General features: G+C 40.7%; 1 long non-coding RNA gene across 1 annotated transcript in view; it reads right to left on the bottom strand.

Moving 5' to 3' along the window:
* LOC119695864 overlaps positions 1-23,794 on the bottom strand; it is a 49,701-nt gene that overhangs the window by 18,395 nt on the left and 7,512 nt on the right. Inside the window, exon 3 of the long non-coding RNA XR_005255414.1 lies at positions 8,353-8,411. This is a non-coding gene — a long non-coding RNA (uncharacterized LOC119695864). The remainder of the gene's footprint in view (positions 1-8,352; positions 8,412-23,794) is intronic.

Below are 23,794 nucleotides of genomic sequence, written 5' to 3'. Positions count from 1 at the left end.
AAAACAACTTGCAAACTCCGTGATGAACGTGATAAGACTTCCTGTCTGAGTTGTTAAGATTTTTAGATGTTTTTAGATGTTTAGATGCTTAACATCCTAATAGGTAAATGGGCTTGCCATCCCATCCCAAAACTTGCACATCAGCATGTTCACACAGGATCTGTGTGAAGGAGCAAGGAGAAGAAGGTTGCTTCAACTTGTCCCAGTAAGTTTCAGTTGTTCTGGCGCATTCTGGATGTAGCAAAAACACTTGCAAGTCTTTCACCCACATGTAAAATAATGTGCTGTTCATTTCAATTGTACAGTCCTTTTGTGGGATTAGTTGAACAATTACAAAGAAATCTGTGCTTGCCTGGAGCTGAAATCACCCACTAGCACTGAAAAGGGGGTTTGGTAGGTACCACTGCCTGCTTCACCACTGTATGCCCACAACAGCCTGCCCATACCAGCATGACTCAAGGACTCAGTGCCTTCCCACCTGCTTGCACACAACCACCATCTCCTCCTCCGTTTCTAGAGCTCTGCTGCCAATTCACATCACCTGAGAGTAAACATGACAAATTGCCACCATGGGACAAGGGGCTCAGGCATTTCATCAAGGGTGGCCTCTCCCCTGTCTTTTGTATTTCCCTCACGTTGCCATTGCCTTCATTGATCCTTTTCATGTCTGCTCTTTCAACTGTACTACTGTCAGCCTTTGTTGACATGGTGCCAGCCACATGCATCATGAAGCCAGTGCACCAGGTGACTAACCTTTCCACTCAAGATGCCCTTGTCAGGGATTTTAAGTTCTAATTAAGTATAGCTTCACTGGTTTTCCACCTGTGAGGGAATGCTATCAATTGCTGCAGTACCAGGAGGTGGGTAGACAATTATAGCGAAGAAACACATCCTAATTCTGATCCCTTGAAAACACTGCTCCTGTTTTTACTGTGTGTCACATTTAGTTCCTTTTTGTGTGTGAAGATGTCCCCCTAAATTAAAAAAAAAAAAAAAGCACACAACAAAAAACAAAACCTCGGGGATTAAACTACCCTGCTTTTGCAATCCTTCAGCTGCTGTACTGCCACTGCAAATCAGTAGGTCACACTTCTTTATTCCCACACAGCAACTCAGCAGCCACAACAGAGCTATATGAAGCTTTTCTACTCATTTGATTTCTGTGGTCTAATACCTGCCAAGTGCTTGACCACAGAACTTTGGCATGTGTCCACAGCCTCCAGGACCCTGAGCTGGCTTGCCTCCAGCTAGTAGCTGAGACTACTACTACTTAGCTGGGACTACAGCAGCACAGGCAGTGTGCACTGAGGCCATAGGCACATTAAACTCATGTTGGATCTCCAGCTCTTTATAGGTCTTGGGGGAAAAGGGAATCCACTGAGCAACTGGTTTGTTTCTGCAGAAATATGTAAAAGTTCTTTTTTTCATTTTAGTTGCTTTTCCTACATAATGATGTTTCCATTTAGGGACATTTATAGAAACACTGACACATTGAAGGTACTTGTGGAAAGCAGGAGACCTAGAAGAGACATTTTGAAAGGCACACCAATCTGCCAAATGTATGAAATTGAACTGTGAAAGAGTAAACATTTTTAAACTGATTTTAAATAGTTTCAAAGTGGAGCGTACTGCAAAAATCAGCCCTCTACTTTTATAAGAAGTGTGCAGCTCTCCATCACCTCCACCCTGGCTTGTATAGAGCATGGACCAGTCTTTCCTTGAATGAAGCCAAACTAGAACTTGCACACCAAGACTGCAACTAAGGCACTTCTGCCCTAAACCAGTCCAGGAGATCAGAGTAGAAAAAGTCCAAAGCGAAAACTCCATCACCCTGAAATGTACATACTGTCTATGTGGGTCCTTGGCACTAGCTGTTTCATTCTGTAGAACCTGTCTTGGAGCAGCAGAAGCAGTCTACAGCATCTTACAATGAAAACATAGTTATTACAACCTATTCCATTATTCTGGAAGTTGAGAGTATAAACTGAGCAGTGCAGGAACAACCCTTAGCATCTGCTTTCCATGTGGGAAGATATAGATAGCTCCCCATCTGATATTACGACTACCATTTACTAGAGCAGAATCTAGAGGCCTTTAACTGGGATTAAGCCACAATTACAGGTGCTGCTTGGACTTAATAAAGTAGCCTCTACCTCAAATAATGAAGAAAAAAATGTATGCTGAGGTACAGCCTCTTTGTAAACAAGACACAGGTTACCACTGTGGTTATACACTTTTACAGGCTAGGCATAAATGGGGTTATAAGTGAAAAATTCCTTTAGTCTCATTCTCACCCAGATTCATGTTTACCATAACTGCAAATCTGGCACAGTTACCTGATCTCAGCTGAAGCCAGCCCTGAGAATGCAAAAAATGCTGGAGGTCAGGAGCCAGGTGGGATGGAAAACTGGGCAGGGAAACCTCCTCCAGCCTCCCTCTGCCAGCTGCTATTTCTGAAAGCCTCTGCCAGGAGACCTGTGCCTTTCCTAGCTCTAAATCCACCCCTGACAGCGACTGAATGTCTTTGATTTGTATGAATAAATTTCAAAATGTCCTTCATAATATTCCAGAAGCAGATGGCAGGCACAGATGACACTAACAGCAGCTCTAAGTGCCAATAGGCGGTGGCAGAGAGGAGTGAGGAAAGACAGACTTAGTTTAGGAAAACTATGAAAGTAAAAGAGTTATTACTTTGAAGATGCAACCAAATAATGAAAGCAGGTAGAGATGATTCAATTGCCACTAGGAAAGAAATACAGGGCTATGCTTCTTGAACTAGTACTGTGAGCTTAAATGTCTTACTAAACAGAAAATAGAGGGACAGAGAGAGAAAGACAATATACTCAACTTCCTTTGACAATTAGGACCAAAACTCTGCTCTCCCAGGAAATAAAGAGCAGTATACATTTCAGAAACTAGCACTCATCACCTGGATAAACACACACCATTAACCCTAGCTTCTCCCTTACTTCTGAACCAGGTGATAAAGTTCACTACTCTAAGATAAAGCTCTTTTCTAAATCATCTTAGGAAAAAAAGTATTTATCTGCCAATCCCACCAAAGTTTTAAAAACCATTATACCCTCACTGCAAACCTTGCGGTGATGCTTACTTTTATTAAAATGCAAGTGGGAATGAGAAACCATCCATGGTACTAAATGAAGTTTCTCACAATGTCTCTTCAGAATACTTTCTCTCTCACTCCAGGCAGCAAGGAGAGATTATTTTCTTCCTTCTACAATCTCAAGAATTATGCAATAGAGAGGAAATCTCCTGGAAGATACTCAGTGAATCTTTTTTCTCTCCTCACCACCTCCCCTTTCCAGGTTTTTTTAAACACAGCGTACATCAAAGTAAAAATGGCAATGCAGTTCTCTGAAGTTCTTCTACAGTTCTTTGATTTTGGAAATTTCATTTTCTACCTGACGATGATTATATGAGTGAGGATAAAATGCATGCTTTGGGGTTCATCTTAGGCAGAGATGTAATGAACATTGTAACTTTGCACTGCAATGGAACAAATTCTTTTGTAGAAGGGCAGGAAAGGACTGTGTGGATTAAATTATATCTGAGCACTTGAATACGGATAAAGATGCTATATGGCAAATATATGGAAGAGTGAAAAGGGGGAGAAAGAGAAAAGAGGCAATGGTGGCTTTGAAGATGCAACCAGAGGCCACCAGTGAAGTCCTCACTTTTGCTCTAAATGCAGTCCACCCTACTTTCTCAGTCCCAATGAGCTGCAGCTGTTCATATGCACACACGTGCACACAAACACATAAAATCCCAATTAGTAACAAATAATTTGTCATATTTTGCAATTTTTTTTCTCAGCTAATTGCCAAGTGCGAGTCAGCACAAAGATTGAATTATACCTGCCTTGTACCAAAAAGTTTGTTCTTCCAGGTGCACAAAACAAGACAGAAATAGTTTCAACCATGCCATGCTGTGCTGGATTACTTGTTTGCCTTTTCTCTTTGTGGGAGGCTGTTGTTCAGAAGGGACACCACTGAGGCTGACAAATTCACCTTACTTCCAGCTGTTTAGTAGGAAAAAACAGCTTTGTGTTGCCCTGATTTTCCTTCCATGAAGTTTATAAAATTCCAAAGGGCATCTATATCTAAAAAGGCAAAGGCCATCTGCTCAACACCTCTGTCTTAGACACTAATCTTTCACACCAGGATTGCACACTAGGTTTGCACACCAATCCCTGAAAGATCCTGCTCAACTTCATCTATCAACAACATCCAGCACTTTGTCTGTCTTTTAAAAACATCTTTTTCATTACTTTGGTGTCTTGACATGCAGGTCTGTCCTCAGTGGATGGCCTTCCTCTGCCTCATCAGAGTGGGGAGAAATTAATCCCAGAGATGCTGTGTCAGAGCCTGGTGGGGAGCACAGTGGTGTCTGGGAAGTGCCTGTGTCCGGGACACTCCTCTCCTGGTGTGGGCTGTGACTGGGACCAGGACACTCCTTTCATGCTCAGAGCCACTCATCATCCTCTGTCATGCTCCATGCTTGCTCTGGCTTGCCCAGTGAGATAACAAAAACCTCACCAGGCCGCTGACAGTGCAGACAGCAGACATCTGGAGCACAGTTCCTCTATATTCCAAATGTGCAGAAGATGAGAGCAGATAACCCCTGAGAGCAGAGGGCAAACTTAAGGACAGGTAGAGCAAGGCTAAGCAGGAAGGCATCATGGACAAGTAAGCTTGGTAAGGTTCTCTTTCAAGGCCATATGCACTAGGATTCATGGCAGGCTCATTTTTAGAGCCAGGATCTGGCATTGATGCTGAGCTCTGAAGTGTGCACTCAGCTAGGTCTGATGGGCATCTGTGTATGCATTATCTAGGTAACACGGGGACAGTTATGGGTTAGCTTGTCCATTTCACATGACTCATGATATTTTGGGAGTTTAGTGACACTACCTGGGCATCTTTGTAGGAGATATGTGGCACTTGCATGCTATAGGCTTGCTGGTCTGCAAGACTGGATCCCCCCAAAGTGCTGTTTAGCTTGGCTGACAGCCACTGCAACCTGTGCTTTGGCAGTGTGGGTGACCCATCTTGGCATTTTGCCTGTATCTTTGAAGGATTTAGGTTATGGTGGATTGATTTTATTTCTTCAGTTTATACCCAGGCATTGACCTTTGGCTGTTGGCAGACTGATCCCTTCCCAACAGCTTTGTTCATCCAGAATTTAGACTTACATCATAACAGTAAAGGTTGAAGGACCTTTCTTACAGCTATGCCTACAAATAAATAGCAATATTGTAAGAAGGCAAGGGCACACTAAAAAAACTTGAATCAGCCCCAAATGCAGTCAAGTCTTTCACATAGCAAAACCTACTTCCATCAGAGATCACAACAGCCGTACCTGGTGAAAAAGCTCTTTGACCTTCACCAGCTTCTCTAGCATAATCAGTCACATCTTGACAGTCGTGGGGAGGAAGAGATAAAGCCCATTTCAAAATGGATGTATTTGTATGATTTTAGCAGCTACAGAGCAAGCAAATTTAACTAAGTGTCACATGTGGCCTTACTGAAATGTTGGGAAAACACTGTCCAGACTGTCAGAGCTAAGGGTTTATTTGAATTTGAATCATCCACTTTATCAACCTCCCTGGGGATTGTAGTATCACCTTGCAAAAACTGGCAATGCCACCTACGCTGGTTATTCCAGGGTACTGGCACTGGGGTTTCTACTTGGACAGTAGAAACACAGAGAGACTGAAACACAGAGAAAAAGAGATTGTTTCTGGGTCACCCAAGAGCTGTTCAATGCATTTTTGAGAAAGCATTGAGTGTACTGGACCTTTGCCACACAGAGGCTTAGTTGCTTCTGAAGAACCATAGTTCAGTTTAATTTGTCTTGAAATAAAAGGTTATCATTTTACTTCAAAATAATTGGACTGCAACTGCTAGTGATTCAGGAGCTGTTTTGCACACAGCTCAGTGGTCTTTGACACAGCTGAGCTGTCCATAGGTAAAGAATGGGATGGTCTATACTGTTACAGAAGGTCATCTTATTAGCCCTCCCATCAATAAATTATGATGATGACACAAGTGATCCTTAGCCTATGCACATTTAGATTTTCCACATCCTTATTTCAGTTAGGAGTATTATTTTCCTACAGTACAAATACTATATAAATGTCTTTTTCATAGCATATAGCCTGATAGCTAATTGGGCTGAGTCAGCTTAATAAAGTTTTAAGTATAAGTGCTATTTTTTGTGGCCTAACAAAGCCTTGTGAATAGAAGAACTCTCCAAGCACAAACATGGCCATGAACCAGGCAGCCCTGAGGAGTGGTGTCAGCCTAACACTTAAAGGAATCCAGACCTCAGTCTAGTTATTGTTTTAAAAATGTGTATCTCTATTTCCTGTTACACTGACTTCTGCATCTCTTTAAAGGTGTGGAAAGACTTTCAAGAGTTTATCATTCAGCCAACATGAATGTTGTAATGTCCTCAGCTGCCTATTTCTTTCTTGCTTTCAATAGCAACTTCATCTGTGATCTCTAAAGCCCTTTCTTTGCTTTTCAGAATTGCATTTGTGCTCTTTCACAAAGACTTTATTTGCAGCTTTTTATGAGTAAACGTGGAGAGAAGAAGAGAAATAAACTGTGTAAGTTAACCCTCTGACTTTTTCATACTGCATCAATGTGTGTCTCCTCTACCTACGTGCAGCAGCCTGGGTTTCTCAGTTTATTTCAGATACGTATCCTGGCCTTCTATTCATATGTAAATCAACTTCATTGAGGTAGTGTTAGGACCTACATATTTGGTTTATTAGGAGAGTTTAGTTCTAAAAACTTCAATATTAAAATCCCACAGTACACTGCCTAGCAGACAAAAATCTCATGCTGGTTAGTCTAATTGTCCACTAATAACAGACATATCCCCTTTACTATGACATACTATTATAGATATGATGGGAATTGTCTAAAAAGCTTCTTCCTCTCCATTTTCTCTCTTCGCCACAGAGGAACAGCAGTACCACCATCTTTTTTTTTTTCGTGTACACCCTATACATTATATAAGTCAATGGTAGACTAAGAAAAAGGAAATACTGACTAGTAATTTTGTGTTTCATTCATTAGAAGAGTACTGCATTGAAAGTAGAATGGAAACTCTTATTTGAAGTTTTATCTTTGCCAGGAATAAATGAATCAACAAGACAACTTTTTAATGAGAAGAAGATGGCAAGTGGTTCACCATACACATATTTTGCTGTCTATCAAAACTGCATTCAGAGTCTTTATACAAAATCATGAAGTATTAGGGCTTCATCTAAGATATCAAATAATGTTTCTGCTTGTTGGCAAGATGAATCATACAATGTGTCTCTCCTATTCTCAAGCACATTATATGCTCCCATATGCATAGGAGCACACACCCCTGTGTGCTTTGGACTGCTTGATTTAGGTTAATTTTTAAATTTTCTAATTATTAACAGAATGCCAACTGAGACTAATTTACCATGTTTTCTGGTGGCACCATGTATCATATAATTTTATGCTGGAAGAAGTTCTTACACATAATAATGCACTTGTGAAGTTTTCAGCTGCCCTTTCTATGTAGCGCTCCTGTGTTTAACACTCAGAATTTAATCACAAGGATTTACATCAAGATAAGTAAACCACAAAGATCTCGGTTAAGCTGAGTAGAGTTAAGCTCACCTATTTTAGCAAGTGCCTAGACAGACCAGACCTTAATTTTGAATTAAATCACTTGAATGGCATAAGTATATTCTGAAAAGACAGGTTGATAAAATGAATATATTAACATATTCTGCATACAGGTATGTGACTTTTGTGTTCTGTCATTTTGAGCCCCCCAAAGCCAAAACTTAAAAAACATACATTAAAAAACATACTGGATGGAAATTACGCAAATGCAAACCAATAGCAGAGCCATGATCTATTTACATAGAAATTGAAGTTAATTTTAAAAAACGGGGGGAATCATTAAGGATATTTTGCAGTGTCACTTTCTATCTTGTCACAAGCTCTTGGTGAAATCACTGCTAACAAACCTCTGAAGATACACCTTCTGTACCCAAGAAGCCATGCCAACAAATTAACAGCCCTGAAACTTGGTCCTGAAGAAAAAGTGTCAGTATTTTTTTGGAAAAAAGGGCCAGAGATGTCATTTTCTTGTTCCTTTCATGATAGGATCTTCTATGCCTTTTTATTTCAAATTCAGAAATAATCGTATCTTGGACTGCAGGTTATTTATTCCCTCTGCCACACTCCTCCCAAAATGGCATGGACTCTGGACACACTACACAAACATCCTTTGTAGAAATTTTCAAAACACTTTCACCATTGTGGGTCCTTTCCAACTCACCATATCCTGTTATTCTCTGATTAACACCTTGGCAAGGTGGCTTCATCCACACATGGTTCCTGCAAAAAGTAAATAATCACTAAAGTGTTCATAGACAAAATATTCCTTATGAATTAAGTCCTTGTCAATCACTATGAGTGTGAATGATACTTTTTACAGCGATGGAAGAGAAAGAAGCATTTACCCCAAATATTTTTGCCATCTGACTCTCATTTACCTGCAACATTAGCAAAATTTCAATAATTTGCCCGGGGAGCTGGCACAGGGAAGGGCACTCAGCATACTCATTGCTATGCAAAGCACGATGAACAGTGATGGTCATCACCAGTTTGGCAATTATTTTTCCATTTTGTCATTTCAATATGCTCTGAGGTTGCACAGAAAGCTCTATGTCTCAACCATGTTTATGGATATTCTCAGTTGTTTGCAGTTATTGTGTAGTTCTGATTAATACTTCCTTCTCTGTGACATAGAAGGAGCTGCATTCTAATACCACCTTTATTTTTTCTACCAGACCTCATATTTTTGCATTAAAAAACCCAGCTTATAAATCAAGGAAGTAATGTTGGAGGTCCATAAAATGTGAGACCATGAAAATGTCATCACTATACATTATATTTTCCTGTCTACTCTTCCTGAATCTTCCAAATGTTGTTAGCTCATTTATAGCTGCATTGCTCATTTGGGATATCTTATTCTTAAGAGGTATTCATGTCAGGATCTCCAGCTCTATTTCCATGGCTTAGGTTGTGTTTGGAATGGTTATTTCAGCTTCCCTCCTCATAAGCAAGCTTATGTCCAACCCTCAGTGCCTGTGGTAATCTTAGAGCATGCATTGAGTATGTTAATCCCATTTTTCCCATATCGGGCAAAAGTATTATAAGGTTAGTCACACTATTTCTATGTACTTTATTTTGTTCAATGACTGATGCTACTTTTCCTTTGATGAGAGTAGGCATTAATATGCCTCATATAAGATTTTGGCATCAAAGATCACATTGTGAAATTGATATAGATCTAGTACTGTGTGAATGGGACTAGATTGCATGGATCAGCTTGCCCTGCAAAAAGCTGGAGCAGTTATCACCTGAGTCTTTATTTCTCTTATAATAAAACTTGTATCATTTAGTTAAAAGCCAGTGAATTTTAGTCTCCCCTTAATGGCAAGTTAGGCCAGTCCTGCACAGGCCCTCTCCTTTTGAATTAGAGTCTGCAACCCATAGAAGCATAAGTTGTATTGATGTAACATGTGTATAACCTGTAAACCAGGCTGAATGTTTGCTTCAGCCTGCTAAAAATATAATGGCATTTATAACTATGCATTTCAGTAATGAAATATTTTTTTCTCTTGTTTTATAGTATTCAGCTCAACGACAGCTTACAAGACTTAGAGTTGCCATTTGCATGTCCTTTATCGGCTGAATCCAGATCAATTTCAACAGTTCTGTGATACCTCCATTGCTAAGAAAACTTTTTAGATATATGCTACTGTGTAGTTCAGTAGCACTCTAACAGGAGTTGCCATGGGTTTATTACAATTTATCTGAAGGGTACAAAGCGGTAAAGTGTTCTTTGTCCAGCAGCTGAGGAATGTCTGTGTGTGTGTGTGTGTGTAATACATACATTTTTCTAAATTTCTGTAAGAACTGTTGGTGGAGGGGAGAATGAAGGGAACAATTGAATCAGACTGAAGGTCTCTGTCTACCTCTTGAAGAGCATTGCCAAAGCATTCTGAGTGACTTTTCCAAATTGCAACAGCTGAGATAAATATTCCAGCTTAACCTAATATCTGAAATGGGGGGCCAAATAAAATGATGGATAAATAAGGCCATGGACAGAATAGTAGGAGGAAACTGAGATATAATGATGCCAGAGCCAATACAAGTTGCAGAAAATTAAGCCAGAATGGAAATAAGAAATCTATTAATAGATTCCCCAAATGGGAAAAAAATATTCATCCTGATGTTTAGTCTAAGTGTTCATTGTTTACTAATACAGGGCTGCCTAAGCTATTCTCTTCAGACAATATATGCTTTCATTTATTATCTGTACTGTAACTTGTACTTTGGGATAACTCATGAAACGACAAATTATTATGCACCACTATAACTAAAGTATTCAGCATGCATGTTTTCCTCATTGTGAATATGATAAAGTTAATCCAGTCCTTTCTTCATGAACTGCTGTAATACTCAAAACAGAAGTACAATACATTCTCAAGTGTAAGTGTGCTGATAGAAAATGTACCATTTCAGAGTTAGTTCAACAGAATACGTCACCTGGTGAGGGGTATAAATGCATAAGAAACCATGACAAAGGCACTTGTGACATCATCAGAGTAATGCTTGTTTCAACACATGACATTCTGAAATGCAAGGAGTACACTGTAACAACGAATCACCCTGTGTAATATGTAACAGAAAAGATATTGTAAGAAAATATTTATATGACTAAATACAAAATAAAAAGTATATTATTATGCAAACAGTGACTTCCAATCCTATCAACATTTCACAATGCATGGTGCAATAATGACTAAGAACAAAAAAGCAGTGATTAAAACAAAAAACACAAGACAGGGACCAGGCAACATCCAAATGCAAAAGATAGAGAGAAGAATGTGCAGACAGAGATGGGCTTCACTCATCCTGGAAGGAGATGGACAGCAGACAGGGCTGGCTCACAGCAAACATTCTCTTTCCAGGAAAAAACTGTTGGCCAAACTGAAAAAACCTCAAGACTGCAAAACACTCACACCATTTTTTGAAAGACTAAAGCTTTATACAGCTCTATGTGGACTCACCCTTGGTATGAACATGTCCAGCCCTTCCTGAACATGTAAAGGAAACATCTCACCTAAGTTAATTCATGATGCAGGCTCACATTTTTCCCTTCCAGTATTGTGGAGGTCAGTCTAATACAGCATCTTTGTACTGCCTTACTAAAGAAGTGTGTTTGCTGGATATGCCTGGGCAAAAAGCTCAATGAAGTCTATGCTTAATTCATAGAATGGATGTAATTTAGCTCAAACTGCATGCTTTTCAGTCACAGCCTTCACTGCCTGAAACCAGTTATTCTCCAATTACACCTGAAGTAATGATGAGACCAAGTGCATTTCATCTTGTTCTTTCAGTGGTGCTACCTCTGCTGGGAGAAGGAAGCATCTTCTTCATACCAATGTTATAGTCAAAAGTATACAACATTGCTTGGAAGCTCTGAAGAAATCTGATATTGATCCCCTTTCCTAGTGACTCAAATTCCTTCACTAGACTCCCTCATACTCTTACAAAATCAGTCATCTGGATAAATCTTGTCCATAAACACCTGCCCAAAACCCAACGGAAAATATTGAGATTGTCCACATCTGTTTCATGAATCCTAACAATAAATAAACAAATAAATGGCCTGGAAAGCCTTTTCTTCTGTCTCTTCTGTCATGGCATTTACATGCACGGCAAGAGGGAAAGTATTTTTAAAGATGACACACACACAGTTATTGCCATCTCAGCTCCTATTGCATCATCAGTTTAGCAGCTTTCTTCACAGTTATTAGAATCAGCAATCGAATCCTCAGCTCAAATGAGCACAAGTTTTAAGCCTGAGAGTGCTTGGAAATTTAAGCACATACCGGGAGTCAAACACATGCTTATGTCTTGCCACATTGATCACTTCTGTAAGCAGGGGTGCCTTCATTAAAAGCAAATGGATTTGCTCTCAACAGAGTGGATTTGAAGTTGCTCTTATGAGTTGTCATATCAGCATTGATTTCTAGCTCAAGCTGTTTTATCAAGAGTGACTGGTAAAAGCCTATGTCAGCTGAGTGGGTGTGGACAAAAAGTGTAAGCAAGTAAATATAAAGATGTGATTTTATCGATGGACATGCCACTGTGACAGGGAAATGAGACCAAAGCTGAAAAGACCTTGCTAACATCTCCATATCTGGTAGACACTGGAGTAGATCGAACCTAAGTTTGTCAGTCAAGCTCAGCTGACACAGGAAGGGATAGAAGGAGATGCATCTCTCAGGCTAGAGGACATGGATATTTTTTTATTTTCTAAATCAAGACAGAAAATTCAAACTCTACCACAAGTTTGGAATGATGTTCAATTCTGAACCTGTGATTAAAAACCAGAGCAGAATCTGCTGAACACCATCCAGCTTGGTTCTGATTGCTTTTGCATATTCTGATCTTGAATCCAATCAAAAACTCATGCAGCATCACTTGTTTATGCTATAATTCATTTACATGTCATGTAACTATTCCAAGATTATGTTTAACACTGTCTGATTAGTGTCCAGGTAACCCTAATTCACCATACGAAGGTAATCACTCATATTAACTGATCTGTGTTTGTTGGTCCAAAAAGATATTTTCATGCTCGCGCTCTCTCTCTCTCTCTCTCTCTCTCTCTATATATATATATATATATATATATGCCAGTGTTATCTGCATTCAAATGTCAGCTTGACAAGATATTAGCTAGAGCACATTAAATCAAGTGGAAAAAGACTAAGGTGATGTCTCAGCTTTCCCAAATATGAAGGATTCACATTTTAGTGTTTTCTGGGATAGTGCACCCAAGATAATGTATTAGTGGCTGTGTGACACTAATGGTAGCAATTACTGAGAATGCTTATTATACTATAGCTTCCTATAGTGCTATAGGAAGGCAGTATTGCAACAAATAGATAAATTACAGCATTTGCTCAAGTTCAGTATTCAAGTTTTCTATTAAGTTAAAAAGAAAATCTTTTCTTCAAAGCCAGGCTAGTTTTTCCATTGTTATTGATACATGATTCTTCTGTCCAGGAGATAAAAAATATTGAAAGCTTTTAACTAATTAAATGTCTTGGTGTTGTTTCAGATGTAAACCTTTTTTCACACACTTGTGCTGTGGATCGAGTGAGAGCTTTGAACGAGCCCTGCCTTAGTCTCAGATTTTTCACAGCAGCTCTACTTAAGTGACCTGCACCTAAATCGCTCTGGCTCTCAAGTTCTCAAGAATGGCAGATCAGGTCTATTATAAAATGGATTATTTATTAAATAGACAGGACATTAGACAAATAGACAAACAGACAAAAGGCTTTAAACAGAATTACTTACTAGATAGGACAAAACAAATAAACTAATAGATTACATAAAACAGTGCACAAAATAAAGGTACGTATGTAACAGCTAGCAAAGAAACTCTATAGGAGTGAATGTAACCACCAAATTGATCATGGGGTACACAGAGACCTTTCACTCAACCCTCGTGAGAGTAACTCAAGATAGGCATCCCAAACCTTGAGGAGAGATCCCCACACACTTCCAGGGAATATGCAAATGAAAGCATGGTGTAGCTTCTGTAGTTTGTAAAGTGAAGTGTCTGTTAGTCAGAAATTCAAGCTTGTCTCCCTAGAATCTTGCTTTTAAGGCAAGATGTTTATTGTCAGCTGGGAATGTCACCACCATGGTGCTGAAATGACTTGCTACAAGACAAGCTGCCCTGATTGAGTTATTTCAGCAATTTGTAAATACATGTGAGGGAAAGACGCCCTGAGCTACTGCATCAGCTGATAGGTAACAGATAGGCCCTCCTAGGGCAGGGGGGCATCCTGCCACAACTTATTAAAAAATTTTGTCATTATGGAGATACCAGGCACAATTCAATAGACAAGCTTCCATATGAGACTTTTCTGGGGTGAACAGATTGATAGCTACATGCAAACTGGATTAGGAAGCACCTGTATAAAGGCAGTTCTACAGATACACAGTGTAAGATTTTTCTGTTATCATTTTTTTTTAAATCTTAATATTATAGGACTCATCTGTGCCATTCTCCCTCTCAGAAGCCTCAATACTTCTTTTCTGTTTTGGGGCCTTATACAACAAACATTTAAGCCATTAGTAACTTCATGCATGTGAGTGAAAATTTGGTCCTGTGTGATTTCTGCCAGGCAGGCCCATAGATGACTATTATTTTAGGATATGTTGTGGGTTAATGCTGGTCAGCATGTCAGGCCTACACAGCTACTTTATCATTCCCTCACTGTCAGACAAGGATAGAATAGGAAGAACAAAAGCAAGAAAATTTGGGGGCTGAGATAAAAACAGTTCAAAATGGGAAGGAACAAGGAAGAAGGAAGAAAACAATAATAAGCAAGAATAAAACAAAAGCAAGGGATGTGAAGAAGCCACTCACCTCCCACAAGCACAATGATACTGACCCTGGTTAGTCTCTAAGCAATGTCTACATTCAAAAAAATCCCAAACCCTCCCCACCCATGACATTCTATGGCATGGGATATCCCTTTGGTCAATTTGGGTCAACTGTCCTGGTTACATCCTCTCCCAATATCTCATGCTCTCCCAACCTTCTTGTTGCTGAGGCAGAGTTGGGAAAAGAGAAAGCCCTAATGCCACACAAGCCTTGCCACAACACTGCCATCACCACTGCTTTTGTACCAAATCCAAAATAGAGCAGCATCTCTGCTGGAAGAAAACTAACTCCATCTGGAGAAAACTCCAGAAGAGTTTTGGAAGAAAACTGGAAGAAAACTAACTCCATCCCAGCCAGGCCCTGTATAATGTTTATCTCTGTATCTTTGTGTCTATGCTCCCTATTCAATCCTTAGCAAGTATAGTACTTGACCCTGCATTCAGAAAATGCAGAGCAGAGATGCACTGGCTGCAAGGATAACACACTAGAGGAGCTTCTTATTGGAGGATCAATGGGAAGTGAACATAGACATACATTTTCTACTTCCTTGACCAGCTTTTTATGGGCAAGGAATCTCCCTCTAAGAATTACTTTTCCCTCAGCTAAACCAGGCAAATATTTTGACTATTTGATATTCAAAATCATGGTTTTGCAATTTCCCTCACATTTCCAGATTTCTCTTGGGAGAAAGGGATGCCAGCCTTCCATGAAACATGAAATCCACAAATGGGCAGTAAACCATTCAGGCTGGAAAGAACACAATGGTTTGAAACAAGCAAGCAAAATGCTATTAGCAGTCTTCATCTTTCTTGATAGAAGCCTTCTCATGGTGGCTGCTGTTTAAAGGCTGTCTCATCAGACACCACCATTGACTATGAAAAACAAAGAAGACAAGGTAAGGACTGAAGTGATTCAGAGGTCCTGTTTCGCTCCACATGGTGCTCTCCAGAAAATGTGAGGAATTTCTCTGCCTGTTCAATGTTCCCTGCTTCCATGGACTTCAGAGCAAAAAACTGTTCTACAAAAGCTTCAATTTCATTAATTCATGGGTTTTAAACACACACCTAAAGAGCTGTCCTGAAAACTGATAATTATATGAGTTACGCTAAACTATTGTGGGCACCTAAGCGCCACACAGACACTTGCTCCCTTCCCCACTCTCAAAGACAGTTTTATGGGGAAAGATAAAAGGAAAGAGCAAGCCCCAGAAAATTCATGGGTCAAGGTAAGAGCGGTTTAACAGGCAATGGAAAAGTGAAAGAAGATATAGAGGAAAAAAACCCAGAGCTCATGATACAAGGACAACCACTAATCACCTCCCATGCTAGACAGATGCCCCAGCAGTTGCCAAGCAATAGACAGCTAACCTACCTAACTCCTAACACTTTTTTATTGCTGAACGTGACACTGCAGGGTGTGGAAGATCTCTTTGGTCAGTTTGGGCCATATGCCTAGTTGTGTCCTCTCCCTACCTCTCACACACTCCAATCTATTCACTGGGGTAAGAGTGAGCAGCGAATGCTTTCATACTGCACAAATGCTGTCCAGCGGCATCTGAAATGCTGGTCTGTTATCATCACCACAGGAGTTGTTATGGTGAAAAAAACCTTCATCCCAGTCAGACGTAGTACAAAGGCTTCAGATCAGTAACTGGCAGACAATCCTAACTCTGACCTATCTGGCAAACCCATGAGTCCTTTCAGTCTGGCCTTTGGCATCCCCCTCACTTTTCACTGTTAGGCTACATTTTCAGAACAAAGACAAATCCCTCTCTATCTCTCTCAATGTAGTAGCTGCAAGACAAATTGCTTTTGCAATGAACAGATGTAAATTACTTGAAATTAATTTTTCTAATATACCCTGGTCCTGCATCCCTGGACAGTATTTTGCATTTGTAATGGAAACTCTCTCTAGGAATTTACCTGTAGGTAGCCATTTCCAACTTTTACATCTGAATGAAACAGTAAAATTAGATTGCCTTCCAGTCTTCAGTTCACTGATCATAGCTATGACAAATAGGTTTAACTTGTACAGTTAAGTTCTATCCAAAAGCTTCTTAGTAATTTGTACTTGATGGGAATTATTTCACTGTCACTGAAATAGTAATTCCAGTGAGGGTTACAGTGGGACAAATATCTTTGAAGTCACTGGCGTTGCAGTTGATCACATCAGGCTTAGTGCAACCTCTAATGTTTACTGGAACTAGTAAAGCCTCAGTAGCTCTGGGCAATGGGATGGCTCAGGGGCTTGGGTTTCTATCTGTCTGCTGGTGAAGTGACAGTTGCCATGGTATCAGAACACCTCCGGAAAGACAGCTTCTTCCTGCAGGCCTACAAACAAGCATCCAGCCTAGCTGAGCTTTTAGAAGTACTATCATGCCAGAGCTGATCAACAGCATGTATGGCTCGAAAAGAAAATGAGTAAATTGGCTCGAAAAGAAAAAGAGTTAATTTGAATTTGGGTTCTCTGGAACGTGTGATTTTGAACTTTCTGAAATTGCAGAAGACCAAGAAACCTGGTTCCTTGTTTGCTGAGCAAGTCCTGTTGCATTAAAGGAAAAAAAAAAAAAGAAGCTGGACTGCCAGCTGGATTTAAGAAGGAAAATGATTACAGCTGCTCTCTTTTGGAATGATTCACTGACAGCAGTACACATTCAGGTGCATGCTAAAAACATAGTCACAGCACAGGATTCCTTTGGAGCTGTAGGCACAGGATAACTTATCAAAGCACCTCTGAGCAGGCTCAGGCACGACCTGAAAAGCAGCCCTCAGACCTGTCAAGCCAGCTGCAGCCTAGGCACAGATACATACCTAGAGTACCTTATGATGAAAACTCAGGTTCCTATGCACTTGAATAGGTCTATGTGCAAAATGGACATACACAAGTCCGCCACACAGTGGGGCTACACACAGGGGCTGAACATCTGAAGAGCAGCTTGTCAGAAATTATGCTGGAGATATGAATCAATAACAAGCTGGCCATGAGCCAGATGTGTACCCCTGAGGAAAAAAAGGCCAGTGGTATCCTGGATTGCTTTAGGAACAGCACTGCCAGTAGGCCAAGCGATGAGATCCCTTCTCCCTGCTCAGCCCTGGTGATGCATGTGCAGATGCTGGGTCCAGGTCTGAGGCACACTGAACATCCTGGAGTAAGTCTGATAACAGACCATGAACACAGTGGACTGGAGCACCTTTTACAGAAAAAGAGGCTGAGAGAGCTGGAACTGTTCCACCTGAAGAAGTCTCAGGAGGGTCTTATAAATGCGTATAAACAGAAGAAAATAAAGAAAATGGTGTGAGAGTCTTCCTAGTAATACCCAGTGAATGAAGAGGAGGCAGTAAGCATAAATCAAAGTAAAACATTCCATTTAACCATGAGGAAAAAAAAATACTGGAGGGTGACCAAACACAAGAACAGGTTTTCTAGAGAGGATGGTAGTCTCTGTCCCTAGAGATATTCAAACCAAACAGACACAGCACTGAGCAACCTGCTGTACCTGACTCTGCTATAAATGCCCACCCACCGCAGTGGCTAAGGTTCTGTTGCCCTCATGGATTTCATGCTTCCATTTAGTTTCTAGGTGCCTAAACTCTTCCATGACCTAACAATTGACTTAAATGACTTAACAATTCTGTCCTGACTGCCAGTCTGCTAAACAAGGGCAATAACTTTCTCATTTTTCAAAAAGTATAGAGAAAGGGAAAATGCTAGTTAATATCATATTTACCCAAATCTGTGAGAGAAAATTTACAATGGAGTGGAACTAAGATTATTCAAGTATTTGCAAAAGTTAAGAAAATGCCTGTTCAGCATACAAACTAAGTGTAGCACAGAGCTATACTATGTCCCACGACCAGAGAGATGCAGGAAGTTGGATAAATTTTCTGAAAGGAAGGTTTGCAACAGAAAAAATTGAGCAGTAGCTGAAGTAAATTCTCACTTTTCAGCATTAACAGAAAAAAAACCTCTTGCAAATCTGAGGATAATGAAAAACATTGTTACAACAGTGAATAACTTGTAGGGAAGGAAAAGTGGCTGAGTTTCACCTAAATTTACCTAAGACATTTCAATTAGCCGAAACTAATGAACATATTTTCCCTACTGAGATTTGGAAATTACTAGTTAATTTCATTTTTTAGGGGGTAGGGGTTAATCTTTAGAGAAAGTTTAACAAGTCTAGCATCTGTATCACTTCTTCCAAAAACCTTAGACATCTGGTGAAACATCTCTGAGACAAACACCTACAAAGGCTGTTTTTCTCTGTTGAGAAAGCATCATTTCAGCATGATGCATGCTCAATTTTCAGACTTGCCAATATTTTACCTTAGAGCTTGTTTATACATGCATCTTCCTCCAGGAACCACCCAATCTGTCATAAACAATGAAAATAAGATGAAAGTCTGCCTGTTTTCATCTACTCAGTTTGCCAGCTCAATTTAAATCACTCTGCAGAAGGGAAACCTTAAACGATCAACAAAATTGGGAACACCTGAGTTTTGGTCACCTTTGAATCTGCTCCAAGAGCTTCTAAAGATGTTATGCTTTTAAGCCCAAGTATATCCCTCATGACTGAAAAAGGTAAAATGAGATATTTTTTGCCTGCATCTATGAATGGATCACTTATGGAAACATTATAAATAATGTAACTGGAGCTCCAGCATAAGAAGAACAAGGGCCTGTTGAAGCAGGTCCAGAGGAAGGCCACAAATATGATCAGAGAATGGAACACTGCTCCTATGAGAACATGCTGAGAGAGCTGGACTTACTCAGCCTGGAGAAGAGAAGGCTCTGCGGCAACCTTACAGCAGTCTTCCAGTGTGTAAGTGAGGTCTAGAAGAAAGCTGGAGGGGAATTTCTTACAAGGGCTACTAGTGGCAGGACAAGGGGGAATGGCTTCGAACTGAAAGGGAGTAGATTTAGGTAAGATATTAAAAACAAATTCTTTCCTGGGAGGGTGCTGAGGCACAGAAACAGGTTCCCCAGAGAAGATGTAGATGTCCTGTCCCTGGAAGTATTCAAGGCCGGTTAGATAGAGACCCAAGCAACCTGGTCTAGTGGAAGGTGTCCCTGGCCATGGCAATAAGTCTGGTATGGAAGGATCTTTAAGGTTCCTTTTAACACAAACCATTCTGTGATTCCAAAAATAACTCTGGTGAATACTGTTAGTGTAGCCAAGAAAATTCTACCTGAGGGAAATATGGCAAGTTTAGGCCCCATATTTCTGTAATTAGTAGTTTGCACTTTTAAAAATGTTGACCTAGATTATCATTATTAAGAAGCTGACCTTACTTGCTTATTTAGGCATTGTTTTTTTGTTGAGCACATGGTCACACATTCAACAGCTTTCTCACAAAAAAAGAATGGACCTTATTAGACTCTGCACAATAGTCCTTCCTTTCTCTTATTTCCAGATGGTTTTTCATGCTCTGGCCTTCAGGGTTCTGCAGAATTAGGAATACATTTTATAAACACTGCTACATCTCTGTGCTATGCTTAAGCAAGCCTTAGTGCTGAAGCATTCAGACACTTACTCTGGGGAACAAGCTGGCAAGACATACTAGAAGAGCTTTAAACTACTTTTAGCAAAAGAAGAGGATGCTCTACTGGCTTATCAGAAACAAATCAGGAACAACAGCACTTTAGGGAACAGCAGGGAAATACCTGTAAATCATCCCAAAAGAATTAGAGGGGGTTCTTGCCAGGAGATGAAGAGGTGGATAGCCCAGCTGAAGTGCCTCTACACCAATTCATGCGGCACAGGTAACAAGCCAGAGGAGCTGAAAATCATGGTGCAATTAGAAAACTACCACCTAATTGCTATTGCAGAAACCTGGGACGGGAGTTACATGACTGGAGCACTGCAGCTGAGCACCACAAGCTTTTCAGACAAGACAGGCTGGGAAGGAGGGGTGGAGGTGTTGTGCTCAATGTAAGGCAGGGTCAGATTGTGAATAGCTGCCCCTGATAAAACAGCCATAAACAGACTGAGACCCTGAAGGTGAAAATCAAGGACAGGATTAACAAAGGACACCTGGTGACAGGGGTCTGCTCTAGGCTGCCTGATCAGAGGGAGCCTGTCAACAAGGCATTTTGCTTCAGATATAGGAAGCATCATGCTCACAAGCTCTCATCCTGATGGAGGACTCCAACCACCTGTCATCTGCTGAGAAATCAATACAGCAAGCAATCCAGGAGACTCTTGGAAAGTGTGGGGGACAACTTCTAGTATAGATATTAGACAAACTAACCAGAGGTGAGACATTACTGTACCTGGTACTCATCAATGCAGTGGATGAGCATATCAAAGGAGTTAAGAACAGAGGCAGCCTCAGCTGTAACAACCACCCTGGTTGAGTTCATGATCTCAAGGAGTTTGGGCCTGGCAAGGAGCGAAATCAAGACCCTGAACTTTGCAAGAGTGGAATTCCAGCTGTTGGGAAAAAATTGGTGAATGAGATCCCCTAAAAACAGAGGGGCAGAACTCTCTTAGAGCACAAGAGATCTTTATCCCAATGTGTAGGAAATCATGGAAGGCAGGCTGGAAACTGGCATGGCTGAGTATCTGCTCATCAAACTGAGGAGTAAGAAAGAAATGTACAGCCCATGGAAGCGGGGACAGGTAACCTGGGGAGACTACTGGGATATAATTTGGATGTGTAGGGATGGCATCAGGAAAGTCAAGGCAAAGCTGGAACATGACTTGGCAAGAGATGTGAAGAACAACAAGAAGGGATTTTATAAGAACATAGGTAGAAAAGAAAGGCCAAGGAGGGTGTATCCACCCTGGTAAGTGAGAAGGGTGAACTAGTGGTAACTGGAAGGCTGAGAAATTCATGGAGTTCTTTGCCTCAGTCTTCACTGACAGTCAGGCTTCCCACTTCTTTCAAGTCCCTCATTCTACCTGTGGCTGTTGAAGGATCAAAGTCCTTCCCCCTATAAGCAAAGATCAGGTCTGGAACTACTTGATGAAGCTGAACAGCCACAAGTCTATGAGATCTTATGAGATGCACTTCAAGGTCCTGAGGAAAGTGTCTGATGTTGCCAAGTCACTCTCCACTATATTTGAAATATCCTGGCAGACAGGTGAAGCGATGAGAAAAAGGGAAACATCATTCCCATTTTTAAAAATGAGAGAAAGGAAGATCTGTGGAAGTATGGACCAGTGAGCCTCACTTACATGTTTGGAAAGATTATGAAGCAAATCTTCCTTGTAGATATGCTGAGGCAGAGAAAAGACAAGGAGGTGATCTGAGGCAGCCAGCAAATTCTACTGAGAGCAAATCATGCCTGACTAATCTGGTGGTCTTCTGTGGTCAAGTGACAGCAATGATTGACAAGGGAAGATTGACAGATGTCTCCTGCCTCCTTCTGTAAGACCTTTATAGTCCCTAATGACATCATTACCTCCAAACTGGGAAGACATGGCTTTGATGAATGTACTATTCAATGAATAAGGAATTTGCTGGACAGACACAGCCAGAGAGTTGTGGTCAATGGCTCTTGTGAACCCTCTGGGTGGAGGCTGGTGACGAGTGGTGTTTCTCAGAGCAGACAGAGATCTGGGGACTGGTGCTCTGTGGTATCTTCATCAATGACACCAACAGCGACATCGCGTGCACCCTCAGCAGGTTCATATATGGCACCTGAGACACTGAGGAGGCAGGATCCTATCCAGAGAGACCTGGACAAGCTTGAGAAGTAGGCCCATGGGAATCTCTTGAAGTTCAACAAGTCCAAGTGTGAAGTGTTGCCCCAGGCCAGGGCAGTCCCAGATATGAGTACAGACTGGGAGAAGAACTCATGGAGAGCCCTGTGGAGAAGGGCCTGGGGGCTCTCCAGGATGAAAAGCTGGATGTGACCCAGCAGTGTGTGCTTACAGCCTAGAAGCCATCCTGTCCTGGGCTACACCACAAGGGAGCACCAGCAGGGAGAGGGAGGGGATTCTGCCCCTCTATTCTGCCCCTGTGAGATCCCACCTAGAGTACTGCATGAGCTCAGAAACGACATGTGACTGTTGGAGCAGATTCAGAGGAGACCCATGAAGATGACCAGACAGCTGGAACACTTCTCATGCAAAGACAAGCTGAAAGACCTGGGCTTGTTCATCCTGGAGAAAAGGTTCTGGGGAGACCTCATTGTAGTCTTCCAGTACCTTAAGGGGGTTTATAATAAAGAGGGAAAGAGACTTTTTAGATGGGCAGAAAGTGAGAGGACAAGGGGCAATAGTTTTAAACTGAAAGAGGGCATGCTTAGATTAGCTATTAGGAATAAATACTGTAAGAGTAGTGATGCTACCAACTGTACTACTTGGACTCAAAGTGCTCATTTTATAATATCTTGTCAGATGTTAAGAATTGTTAGGGGATTTTTGCTTAGTTTTCATCCTCATTTTAGAACTAAGATTGTTAAAGTCAAGTCCATGAATTTTTCAGAAAATAAACTAACCCACAGAGGAATACTTCTGGTAGTTGAAACTGTGGGAGTGGAAGTCTCAGTCTGATAAAATTATTTGGTTGTCTTTTTTTCACAGACTTCTTCTGAGCAACGTGTATTCAGATGGTGCTTAATGTCATTAATACCCAAAGCCTTGTGCAAATTAGTGTTCCATGCTGTAATCATTCTAGGTTACATTTCCAGTCATAAAGTTCACCAGGAAAAAAGACATGCCCCAGCTATGAAAACTTCCTTTCCTTTGCAATGGCAGATGCATCAGAACAAGCTAAATGACACAGATGATTAAAAGATAGTAAGAATGTTAAATTCTCCCCTTCTGTCACAATGCCTAGGAAAATATTACAGCAAAAATGCTGAGAAATTACTGAAATTAGGGAAAACCAGACAAATAAATTCTAATTATATCTGGAGGTGTAGTTTTACCTGGAAGTTGAAAAATATTTTTCTCTAAAAACACCTTTGTTCTAAAAGCTTTCTAAAAAGCTTTGAGAAACCATAGCACAACACATAGCCAGCCTTTTACAGGCTACATTTTTACTGGAGTGAAAATCCATTTTTTGAAAAAAAACAATGGAATTACAGTTTCTGGACAAAATATGAACCTGTTATGGGCAAACCACTTGCACCAGCTTTGAAGCTGTTGCAAATATAGGTATTTACATTAAAGAGCTACTTGCAAGACATTGTAGGAATGCAGCAATACACCACTTTCCACCACTTCAATAACATTCAGAGAAGACCAGATCATCAAAAACACTGAAGGAGTAACTTCTGCCTGCAACCA

The sequence above is a fragment of the Motacilla alba genome, chromosome Z, assembly GCF_015832195.1.
Source record: "Motacilla alba alba isolate MOTALB_02 chromosome Z, Motacilla_alba_V1.0_pri, whole genome shotgun sequence".
In the NCBI taxonomy this organism is placed as follows: domain Eukaryota; kingdom Metazoa; phylum Chordata; class Aves; order Passeriformes; family Motacillidae; genus Motacilla; species Motacilla alba.
The sequence above is the reverse complement of the archived record's forward strand: the minus strand, read 5'-3'. Positions and strand labels throughout refer to the sequence as shown.